Source organism: Meriones unguiculatus, chromosome 7, assembly GCF_030254825.1.
Source record: "Meriones unguiculatus strain TT.TT164.6M chromosome 7, Bangor_MerUng_6.1, whole genome shotgun sequence".
Classification (NCBI taxonomy): domain Eukaryota; kingdom Metazoa; phylum Chordata; class Mammalia; order Rodentia; family Muridae; genus Meriones; species Meriones unguiculatus.
Genome location: NC_083355.1, coordinates 104066663 through 104078847, shown reverse-complemented (window position 1 = coordinate 104078847; position 12185 = coordinate 104066663).

Genomic DNA, 12185 nt, shown 5'->3' with positions numbered 1-12185 from the left:
TCTTTGACTCACTGCTCTAAATTGACATCCCATCTCATCACTTCAGCATCAGGAACAAGCCATCTCCGGGATTCAAAATAAATGCTATTTCTTCATTGAAGCCTAACTTTTCTCCGTGATGCTCTGTGAAAACTTGCCAGGACATCAAGTGCTCTCCTCCTAGAGCCTCAGCTCCCCAAGGCAGTGCTCATATCTTAGTGCTTTCCATCAAGAGAGCTGATGCAATGCCTTAATGTAGAGTGAGCCTCAGATGGGTCTATGATAGACATTTCATAAGAAGATGTCTAAAGGATCTATTTTCTGCCTTGGAATGAGCTTAAGAAATTCAATATCCCTTACAAATGCAGACAGTTCACTTAACATCATGGAGTTATTGTCAGTATTGTCAGTAACCTTGAAGCTCAGCTTTGAGGATACAATAGCTATAGGTCTTATGTTGCCTTTGGAATAGAGGGAAAATGGTTGCCGAGTTGGAACCACCACTGAGCAAGAGAAATGGTGGAGGATAGAGCCAGGCACAGCATCATCATATTTAATAGGATCAATGATGAAACATTTTTACTAATCAAACTGCTTAAACACATCTAATGCCTTCCCTTAATCTTCTTAAAGCAGTAAGTAATTTCTTAAAAGACAGTGCCTCTCTTTCCGCCATGTGCACAGTGTTCTGTGAATCCACGAATCCCATTGTTTCTCTTCTCTCCTGTGCTGGAAGTCGCACAGGGATGCAGGGAACCAGGCCTCTGCCCACCTTCTCCAGGAGGCATGAGTCACTCTCATCTGCTCACTTCTGAGAGCCAGTCAGCTGGAAAGCTTGCAGTCCCTGACAGCACCCTGCCGTGTTACCAGAATGTAGTCCCAAACTCACAGGTTTTAGGCCAAAATACGTTTAAGATTAAGAAAGAGGAGGAAAATGTGTGGTCTTTCTTGGGTGTAATGCAGTGGTGCTAGAGATGGTCACAAGTGAGAAAAATTCATCTTATGCCGAAGGCTATTTAAGTTTAGTACCTACCAAACAAAAAAATATCTAGAAATCAATGTATTCTAAAGACTTGACCACTGAACACCTAGCCATTTGCCTTTTATTGCTTTTCCAACTCAAACCTCTGCCTGCCCTCTCTTGACTAATCTGTCAAAGTGTATAGCTAAGGTCTGTTTCCATTTCCTAATCAACGGGTGATGATGAGATACAAAGTGCCTTTTTTTTTGTGGCTTTGCAAGATTTGAGCCCTCCATCATACCTAAGACAAATCAGTACCCTGCTTGTGAGCAAAACCCTCGCATTACTTTCTTATATCTCTCCTTCCCCCTTTGTCACTCATTCCTGAGCTCAGGAATTATATTCAAGCCCCTTGTTTTAAGCTGTTCTTCTTTAAGGAGGTCAGGCTGAAAGCAATTGGTATCAGCAGAGGCTCTATAAATAATCTATCATCAGACCATCTGGGTAAGATTTTTTCAAGCTGGTTTACTCAGTGATATAATGGCAGAATCCAAGCATTTCACATCTGATGACAGGTCTGCAATGACTGTGTTATTATGAAGTTCCTGAGGCCTTCACTTGAGATTAATCAGAGTGAGGTGCAGGTAGAAGATGACATATTTTGACCTGTACTTGAACATTTGAAGGGCAATGCTAACAGCAAGAAAAATTGACTACAGTGTCCCTCCTAACTGCATTGAGAGACTTGGCACAAGAAAACGACAAGCTCATGATATCCAAATGCCAAGTGACAAGCTGTTTTATTCTGTAGTAGTTTCCTGCAGTATGTGCTGAGAGATAAGTCCAGGATAGAGCTTTAGGTAGAGAAGATTCCCGCAGCTTTGGTGGGATGCCTCAACCACAGTTACCACTGTGATAAGATGGTGGGATCCTGTCACTTGTGTTGAGAATATCTGGGGCGCTTATCCTGGGAATTGGGGACCTTGAAGCCCTCTGGATGTTCCAGGATGGCCGAAGTAACTTCTCCCTGTGGGAGCACCCTCCTCTTTCCCACGGATATCTAGGTTTCAGCAGCTAAGGCACTATTCACCACAGTACTGGTTCACATTAAGATTTACTCTCTAATTCCGTTCATTTCCCTGCTAATTTCATGATTTCCTTGCTTTAAGTAGCTGAGTAGTATTCCATTGAGTAAATATGCCACAATGTCCCTATCCATTCTTCCACTGAAGGACATCTAGGTTGTTTCCAGATTCTGGCTATTACGAATAGAGCTGCTACCAACATAGATCATCTTGAGTGAGGTAACCCAGAACCGGGAAAAACATGCATGGTATATACTCACTTATAATTGGATATTGGCCATATAATATAAGGTAACCATACTAAAATCTACATACTTAAAGAAGCTAAACAGCAAAGAGGCTCCTAGGGAGGATGCTTAAATGTCATTAAGAATGGCAAACAGGATAGACACCAGACATGGCAGAAGAGAGGGCACAGGACAGGAGCCTACCATAGAGGGCCTCTGAAAGGCTCCACACAACAGGGAATCAAATCAGTGGCAGAGACTTACAGCCAAAATTTGGGCAGAGCACAAGGAGTCTTATGTAAGAATGGGGGGACAGAAGGAACTAGAGAGGACAGGAGCTCCACAAGGGTCCATGGAGACTGAAGAGGACAGCCTTTATCTAGATACAACTCCTAGTTGATGGAGGAGATCACCAAACCTCCCATAAAAACCTCAATCTAAAACTTACACTACCTACAAGACCTGTAAGGACAAAGATAGAACAGATAAATAAAGCTGCTATGAACATAGTTGAGCAAGTGTCCTTATTGAATGGTGGGGCACCTTTTGCGCATATGCCCAGGAGTGATATAGCCGGATCTTGAAGTAGTGCTATTTCCAATTTTCTGAAAAAGTTCCAGGCCAGATTGATTTCCAAAGTGCTTGTGCAAGTTTGCACTCCCACCAGCAATGGAGGAGGGTTACCCTCTCTCCACATCCTCTCCAGCATGCGTTGCTACTTGAGTTTTTGATCTTAGCCATTCTGGTTGGGGTAAGATGGAATCTCAGGGTTGTTTTGGTTTGTATTTCCCTGATGACTAAGGATATTGAGCGTTTCTTTAAGTGTTTCTCTGCCATTTTATATTCCTCTATTGAGATCTCTTATCTCTGTACCCTGTTTTTAACTGGGTTATTTGGTTTGTTGGTGTCTAATTTCTTGAGTTCTTCTATTTGTAATAGCCAGAATCTGGAAATAACCTAGATGTCCCTCAACAGAGGAATGGATACAGAAATTGTGGTACATTTATACAATGGAATAATACTCAGCTATTAAAAACAAGGAAATCATGAAATTTTTCAGGCAAATGAATGGAACTAGAAAAGATCACCCTGAGTGAGGTGACCCAGAAACAGAAAGACAATAGGACAGCCATCTACAGACCTAAAGAAGCTAAACACTAAGGGGGATCCTAGAGAGGATGCTTAAATCTCACTCAGAATGGCAAACAGGAAAGACACCAGAAGTGGTGGAAGGCAGGAAACAGGATGGGAGCCTACTATAGAGGGTCCTCTGAAAGGATCCACCCAACTGGGGATCAAAGCAGATGCTGAGACTCATAGCCAAACTTTGGGCTGAGCACAAGGAGTCTCATGGAAGAAGAGAGAGGTGGGACTAGAGGAACATGGAGGTGACAGGAGTCCCACAAGGAGACCAACAAAGTGAAGGGATCTGACTCCAGGGTGTCTTGCAGAGACTGATGCACCAACGAGGACCACGCATGGAGAGGATATAGACTCCCTGCTCAGATGTGGCCAGTTGGCAGCTCAGTCTCCATGTGGATCTCTAAGTGAGGGGAGTAGGGGCTGCCTCTGCCATGAGCTCAGTTGTCTGCTCTTTGATTACTCTCCTGTGGTGATGCAGCCTTGCCAGGGCATGGAGGAAGAGGATCCAGGCAGTCCCGAGGAGCATTAGTGGTGAACTCCCTCTTTCAGTTGACTAGAGGAAGGGGATGGGGGGAAGAGAGAGGGAGGGTGGGACTGGGAGGAGTTGAGGGAGTGGTCTTCAATTGGAATATATAATGAATAAATTGTGAAAAAATTAAAATTAAAATTAAAAAAGAACAGACAGAGCAGAGATTGAGGGAATGTCCAACCAATGCCGGTCCCAACCCTAAGACCCACCCATGGAAGAAAAGCAGCTCCTAACACTATTAATGATCCTCTGGTAGGCTTGCAGTCTCTCTTATTGATGCCTCTTATTGGACAATGAGTAAAAGAGCGAGCCAGGTGATAATATCAAAGGGGCAGAGACTCAAGTGGACCCCTTCTGATCTAGTAGATGCTATTTCTGAACGCCCAACCCGCCAGCTACAAAGCCTTCAGATATCAATTTCTTGGTTTATGGGTGATTTCCTGCTTCTTTTAAATGTATGATATCCAGTTAAAAGACCCACTGTCCTTCTAAATACCCTTTGTGTCTGTCTATTTCTTGCCACCCAAATGCTCCCCGCTCAGCCCTGACCCACATTAAATTTCTCCTGGTCATTTCATCAACCCTCTCTTTCCAATGTCAGCTAATGTTGCCTTTAACCTTTCCCTTGCTCCATCTATCTCAGACAAATTTAATTATGTCATTCATTACTGAAAACTTTTTCATATTTATGTATCGACCTTAATGGAAAAGTCCAAATTGTGAATCTTAGCTACAAAGACTTTCTAACACAACTTCTGCTTTGACACAGCTTTTATTATTTTCTATTTCCTCTCTTACAGTAAGTTCCAATAACAATGAACTACTTTCATTTCCTTAAAGTGGAGCTAGGCTTTTGCATGATCTGGCTCTGCCTAAGTACCCGCCCCACTTTATTAAATCTCACTCAGCCTTGAAACTTGAGAAGCAGTAGCAAGTTTTCTGAAACATTTTTCTGGACCTTTGAAGAGCAAGCTAGGATTGGTCATTTTTTTTCCTCCCTTTTTCATTTAACTCCATTTCTTCTTTTTTATTTAAAATTTTTTGTTAATTACAGTTTATTTACTTTGTATCCCAGCTGTAGCCCCATCCCTCCCAACCCCACCCTTCCTCCCTCACCTCCTCCCTGTCCCTCCACAAGTCCGTGGATAGGGGAGGTCCTCCTCCCCTTCCCTCTGACCATAGCCTATCATGTCTCATCAGGACTAATCACATTATCTTCCTCTGTGGCCTGGTAAGGCTGCTCCCCCCTCAAGGGGAGGTGAGCAAAGAGCAAGCCACTGAGTTCATGTCAGCTATAGTCCCTGTACCCATTACTAGGAAACCCACTTTGACAAGGAGCTTCCATGGGCTACATCTGTGCAGAGGTTCTGGGTTATCTCCATGAATGGTCCTTGGTTGGAGTATCCATTGCAGAAAAGACTCCTGTGCCCAATTTTTTTTGGTTCTGTTGCTCTCCTGTAGAGCTCCTGTCCCCTGAAGGTCTTTCTATCTCCCCCTTCTTTCATAAGAGTCCCTGCACTCTGCCCAAAGTTTGGGTATGAGTCTCAGCATCTGCTTTGATACCTGCTGGGTAGAGTCTTTCAGAGGCAGAGAAACACTTAAAGAAATGTGCATTATCCTTAGTCATCAGGGAAATGCAAATCAAAACTACCCTGAGATTTCACCTTACACCCATCAGAATGGCCAAGATCAAAAACTCAAGTGACAACACATGCTGGAGAGGATGTGGTGAAAGGGTAACCCTCCTCCATGGCTGGTGGGAATGTAAACTTGTACAACCACTTTGGAAATCAGTCTGGTGCTTTCCCAGACAATTAGGATTAGTGCTACCTCAAGATCCAGCTATACCACTCCTAGGCATATATTCAAAAGATGCTCTCTCGTGTAACAAGGACATTTGCTCAACCATGTTCATAGCAGCTTTATTCATAATAGCCAGAATCTAGAAGCAACCCAGGTGTCCCTCAACTGAGGAATGGATACAGAAATTGTGGCACAATTTATACAACGGACTACTAGTCAACAATTAAAAACAAGGAAATCATAAAATTTGCAGGGAAATGGTGGGAACTAGAAAAGATCATTTAACTCTTGCTGTGCCCTCTCTATGTTGTATTATTTATCTTTCAATCCCCCCATTGGACTCTATTCTCTGAAATACTCCTAGTGTTCAGTAAAAATCAAGTACTACAAAAATTGGCAAAATTAGTTTAAGTGACAAAAACAGTTGTTGAAAGAATTAATGACTTGCAGCCAGGCAGTGGTGGCACATACCTTTAATCTAATCACCCAGGAGTCAGAGGCAAGTAGATCTCTGTGAGTTCAAGGCCAGCCTAGTCAACAAAGTGAGTTTCAGAACAGCCAGGGTTGTTACACAGAGAAACCTTGTCTCAAAAAAACTAAAAACAAAATAAAACAAAACAAAAAAGTATTAATGAATTATGTTTTTAATTTCTAGTGAATTGTTTATCATGTTTCATAATATAATTTAAAAACTGATCATATTTTTATTCCAATTTCTCCAGTGTATGTAATTAAGATGAAATGGAATATAAAGAGCATGGAATTGATTGGAAACTTTCCAAAGAGTTAAAATCATTGAGCTTAACTTCCAAAAAGCAGAGTTTTAGGCTGCATCCTGTTGCTATAACAGAATACCTGAGTCTGGGTAACTGATAAAGTGCTTCAGAATTCTAGAATCTTGACCGCTAGCATCTTGACAAGGTTCTCTTGTCTGTCACAACATGGCAATGGAGAAGAAAGGAAGGAGATCAGCCTCATGCAAAAAGGACAGATGTTTACATGAAAGAAGCAAAAGATCAAGAAGATTATGGTTAACCTTTTTGTAATAACCCATTATTGTGGGGGTTACAGGTCAATTTCTTTAAGATCTGATCCACTCCAGAGAGGCAACATTAATTCATTCCAAAGACTGGAGCCCCACTGACCTAACTATCTACTATGGAGCCTACTTCTTAAATATTACAGAACTTCATTCTTTTGAGTTGAAGAGAAAAACCTTCAACTCATTTAAATCTTTAGAGAAACAGATCTTTTCCAAATCTTGGCAGTCAGAAACTTCATAAAATGGGATGAGTTCTACATATAGATTCATAAACATTTTCTTATCTTTCTACATTTTACATTTTGAAAATCTCGTGTTGTATTCATGTGATGTATCACAAGGCAGAGCATGCTTTCTCCTGGTCACTCATGGCCCTGACTGTTATGTGACTTAATAATAATTATGCTTTAGACTTCATAGTGGCTGATAAACAAGTCAATGCTGTTTACCAACTTGGAAATTAAAATGAAGCTTTCCTGGAATATTAGAGCCCCTCCCCCCTTCAGTAAAGCACCATTTATTTTCAGTAGTATGTGTGAACACGGAATCTCTTTAACTCACAGGGACAAAACCTCTGCACCTTAATTTAGATCTATGTCTTTAAAATGCGCAGAAGTCTATAAAGAAAGGAAAATCGTACTGAAACAAGTGGCAACAGGCAGGTGTATGGTGCCTGATTAGAATTTCAGCCTTTCAACTCAGAAATGCCGGGCCTGACCTTATTCGGTCTTAAATCTCTCTACGCTTCAGTCTCTTCGTATACAGTGCTAGGAAAACACCACCAGTCCCCCAAGGTTGGTGGAGCAATTAAAAGCAATAAAAGATGTGGAGTGCCAGGTTAGGTACCTATCACTGCGTGATTCCTAAAACCTAGGACAAGGAGGACATCCCATTGAAAGCACCCCAGGAGCCGGAATATTCAGGCAAAGGTGTGGACTAAGAACTCAGAGTGAAGTGAGAGGGAGGTGGATATGTGTGGCCATTTCTCAATGTACTTTTTTTTTTTTTTTAATTAAGTTCTTGCTTACAAACTGGGGTCCAGAACTCTGGACGAGGAGCCAACAGAGCAAAAATAATGATAGACATGATTCTGTCATTAGAAACAAAAACAAAGACAAAAAATCCTTCCCAGGAAACTGCAGGAGTGACACAGCAAGGAGATTCATGGCTGATGCCCTGCTCTTACGAGACTCTCGTAACTCACTGATGCACAGGGATGCCTAGTGCTTTTGCCTCCTTATCAACAGATAATGAGCACAGTGACTCACTTGTCAGGCAGGGAACTTGACTGCTCTGGTTTTCTTATAACACTAAACAGAATCATAGTAAATCATTTCCTTAGTGCAATACTGGAATAAACTGGAGGTTAATTTGCAGCTTATTTCCCGTACTGGAAAATACTGCTGTATGTAGAGTGAGTGAAGTGGCCTGTAGAACTTTTCCTAGTATAAGAATTTAAAATAAAATAAAAACAAAACAAAAAAAGGGATGTTTGTTGGAACTTCATGAAACTAAAAAACTTCTCTAACACACACACACACACACACACACACACACCACACCACACACACACACACACACACACACACACACACACACACACAGATACACACACACAAACCCACTGTTGAGTAGAGAGTCAGCCTGTAGAACTAGAAAAGATCTTAACCAGATATTCAGCTGACAGTGTGTTGGTATCCAGAATCTACAATGAGCTAAAACAAACAAGCAAACAAAACTAAACACCAAGAAAGCAAATGACTCAACTAAAAACTGGCGCATGAAACTAAACAGAGAGTTCTCAAAAGAAGAAATACAAACGGGCCACTAAATACTTTTTTTTTTTTTAATTAGCCAATATATTTAGCCATAAGAAAATGCTGATTAAAACTACTTTGAGATGCATCTCACTCCAGTCAGGATGGCTGAGATCAGCCAGGAAATGAAAATAACCTAATATGTTCCTCAGCTGATGAATGGATGAAGAGATTGTGTTATATTTATACAATAGAACATTAATTACTCAGCTGCTAAAAAATAAAATCCTGAAACCTGTATGAATGAAACAGAAAACAATCATCATGAGTAAGGTGACTCAGACTCACAAAGACAAATGCCACGCCTTTTTTCTCATCTGTGGATGTTAGCTTTGAATATTCAGATGTGTATGCTCTGTTTGAAATATCCGTAGAGAGGTCAGGAAATTAGTAAAAAGCCACAGGGGTGGAGGCGCTCTTAAAGGAAGTGAGATGTAATTCTGTGGTATAAAAAGTTACAGGGGAATAATCTAAGGGTTAAATCGGGGAAAGTTAGGGGAGAACAGGGTAGAGGCAGAAGCAAGTCAGCGGTTCTCAGCCTTCCTATTGCTGCGACCCTTTAACATGATTTTTTTTCCACAGATGATGTGAAATTTCACCTTCATTCAGAAGAATGTAGGAATAAAAATCCTCCTTGCTGGAGGGACTTGAGATATTTTATGTCTCACTTATTTGTGTGTGTGTGTGTGTGTGTGTGTGTGTGTTGCAGATGTGCTCACCACTGTAGTTGCTTGCGGAGACTAGAGGTTGATGGTGAAATCACTTCCCTTATCCCTTCTCCACCTGGGTTTTTGAGCCAGCGTTTCTCATTGAGCTCGGAGTTTACGAGGTGGCTAGAGTGGCTTGTGACTGAGTTCCTGTGATCCTCCTGACTCTGCTTCCCCAAGACTAGGTCACAGGCATGTATGTGCTCTTATGCCTGGCTTTTTAGGTGGATACCAGTGACCAGGACTCAGGTACTCATGTTGCACATGAAGTGTTTTACTCACTGACCGTCTCCCCAGCTCACAGATGTTTCTCAAATTCTTTTCTAGAGTTGCTCATATGAGAAAGATAAATAGTCCAATTTCCCACTCCAGTTGGAACTAAGAAAAGCTTAGCTTCAAAGTGAGCTCGTCCTCCATTCCCAGCTCATTCACTTCAGCAGAGAGGCAGCCATAGCTATGGACCCAATGAAGGTCACGGCAAACACTGATCAAACCCAGCCTTTGTTAGCCCCATTGAGATGCCTGGGAGACCCCTCGTCATCTTCCCCCTGAAATTCATTCAAGCAGGTACACAATGAAATTCTGTAATGTCTTCCAGCACTTTAATATCCAATCAGCACTTCAAATGACCAAATGAATATTCAGTGGGCTATCAGAAGCCAGATGGTTGGCACTGTGGACCTTAGCATTCTTCTTCATGTGTCTCCTGTTTGGAAGAAACTGCATTCATTTTCATCAAATGAATGCCAGAGAAGCAAGCGAGTTTTGAAATAAAGATGGGGGTACATTTTCAAGAGTAGTTAATTCTCTTTACTATTCATGCATTCATTCATCCTACTACTACTCACTGGCCAGGGCACTGTGACTTGGAATTTTGAGTTCCTCTCTTTCCTAAAAGCATAAAAACACACTTCTTCATTGGAGAGGTCTCTCAGGCAACAACATTTTCAGAGTTTGAGAATTACTTCACCTTAAGAATTTTAGACCAACCTTTGGCAGAGTGCAGAGAATCTTATGAAAGAAGTGGGAAATAGTAAGACCTGGACAGGACAGGAGCTCCATAAGGAGAACAACAGAACCAAAAAAGCTGGGCACAAGGGTCTTTTCTGAGGCTGATACTCCAACCAAGGACCATTCATGGAGATAACCTAAGACCCCTGCACAGACGTAGCCCATGGCAGTTCAGTATCCAAGTGGGTTCCAAAGTAATGGGAACAGGGACTGCCTCTGACATGAACTGATTGGCCTGCTCTTTGATCACCTCATCCTGAGGGGGGAGCAGCCTTACTAGGCCACAGAGGAAGACAATGCAGGCACTCCTGATGAGACCTGATAGACTAGGATCAGAAGGAAGGAGAAGGAAGACCTCTCCCATCAGCGGATTTAGGGAGGGGAAAGAAGGAGGATGGGATTGGGAAGAGAGAAAGGAGGGAGCTACAGGGGCATACAAAGTGAATAAACTATAATTAATAAAAATTAAAATAAAAAATATTAAAAAAAAGAATTTTAGGTGCCTCATACTATGGTGTTCTCCCTCACCACAGCACCAGCAGGCCCAAGCAACCATGCACTAAATGATGTGACATAAATATTTGTCAGAGTTGAGGGAGAGACTCCAGGGTTGCTCAGTAGCAGAGAAAGAAAATGTACTATGAGGATACAGCAAGAAGATAACAACTCACACACCAGCAAGAAAGCAGAAAGCAGTCCTGCTGACGTTTGGATCTTGGAACTTCATTGTTCAAGCTACCCAATCTGTCTCATTTTGTGATGTCAGAATGAGAAAACCAATATAGTAAGCTACCTTGTGAAAAGAGTTTAACCAACTCTGAAAATAAATGGAAGTTTTAGTGAAGACCAATGTAATATTTATTTATTTATTTATTTATTTACTATTGCTTTGTTAGAAGAGATTACAGGTGAATGTTACTAAAGAAGGCTGAAGCATCAAATGGTCACTGAATCTTTGTTTTTACTTCTTTTTCAGTATGTATACAAATGATCTTTTATTATACTGTGTTGAATTTCACAAAACAAGCCTATAAAGAATCAAGAAACCCATTAAGATTTATATTATAAGTGATACTGAGTATTATTCTTGACAAAAATCAAATTGAAGATAAATAAATAGATCCTTCCCTGATGAAGACTTGCTATAGAATGATCCTTCTTTGCATGATTTCATTAATTAGACACTTTGACCAGGTAGTTGTGGTTAACTATGTTAAGTAACAAGCTATTGCTTGCTACTGATCTTTTTATAAGGCACACTAAAAAATAATCGTGACTAGATTGATGCATATTCTTTGTGGCACACCTAAATACATTTCCTGTGCAAAATCTGTTGTTATTTGAATATTCCCATGAATATCTGGGGATACACTGAATAATTTATACATAAGAAAACGTCATTGATGTTTAATAAAAAAAGAAGAAAACAAAAAAAACCAATATTTAGATTTTTTAACTTAATTCCATAACTGAAAAGTCTTGGAAGACATTGTCTGATGCTTAATGTGTTGTTACTTTTCTCATTGCTTTCCTCAATGCCTGATATAAGTGATAGAGTGTCTTAGTTAGAGTTTCTATTGCTGCAATAAAAAAAAAAAAACACCATGACCAAAAAGTAGTTTGAAAGAAAAGAGTTTATTTGGCTTACACTTCCATATTGCTGTTCATTTTTTTTCGACTCAGAACCTGGAGGCACGAGCCGATGCAGAGGCCATGGAGGGATGCTGCCTACTGGCTTTCTTCCCATGGCTTGTTCAGCCTGTTTTCTTATAGAACCCACAACCACAGCCCAGGGGTGCACTGCACACAATTATGATCACTAATTAAGGAAATGCCTTAGAGTGGATCTTACGGAGGCATCTTCTCAACCGAGGCTCCTTC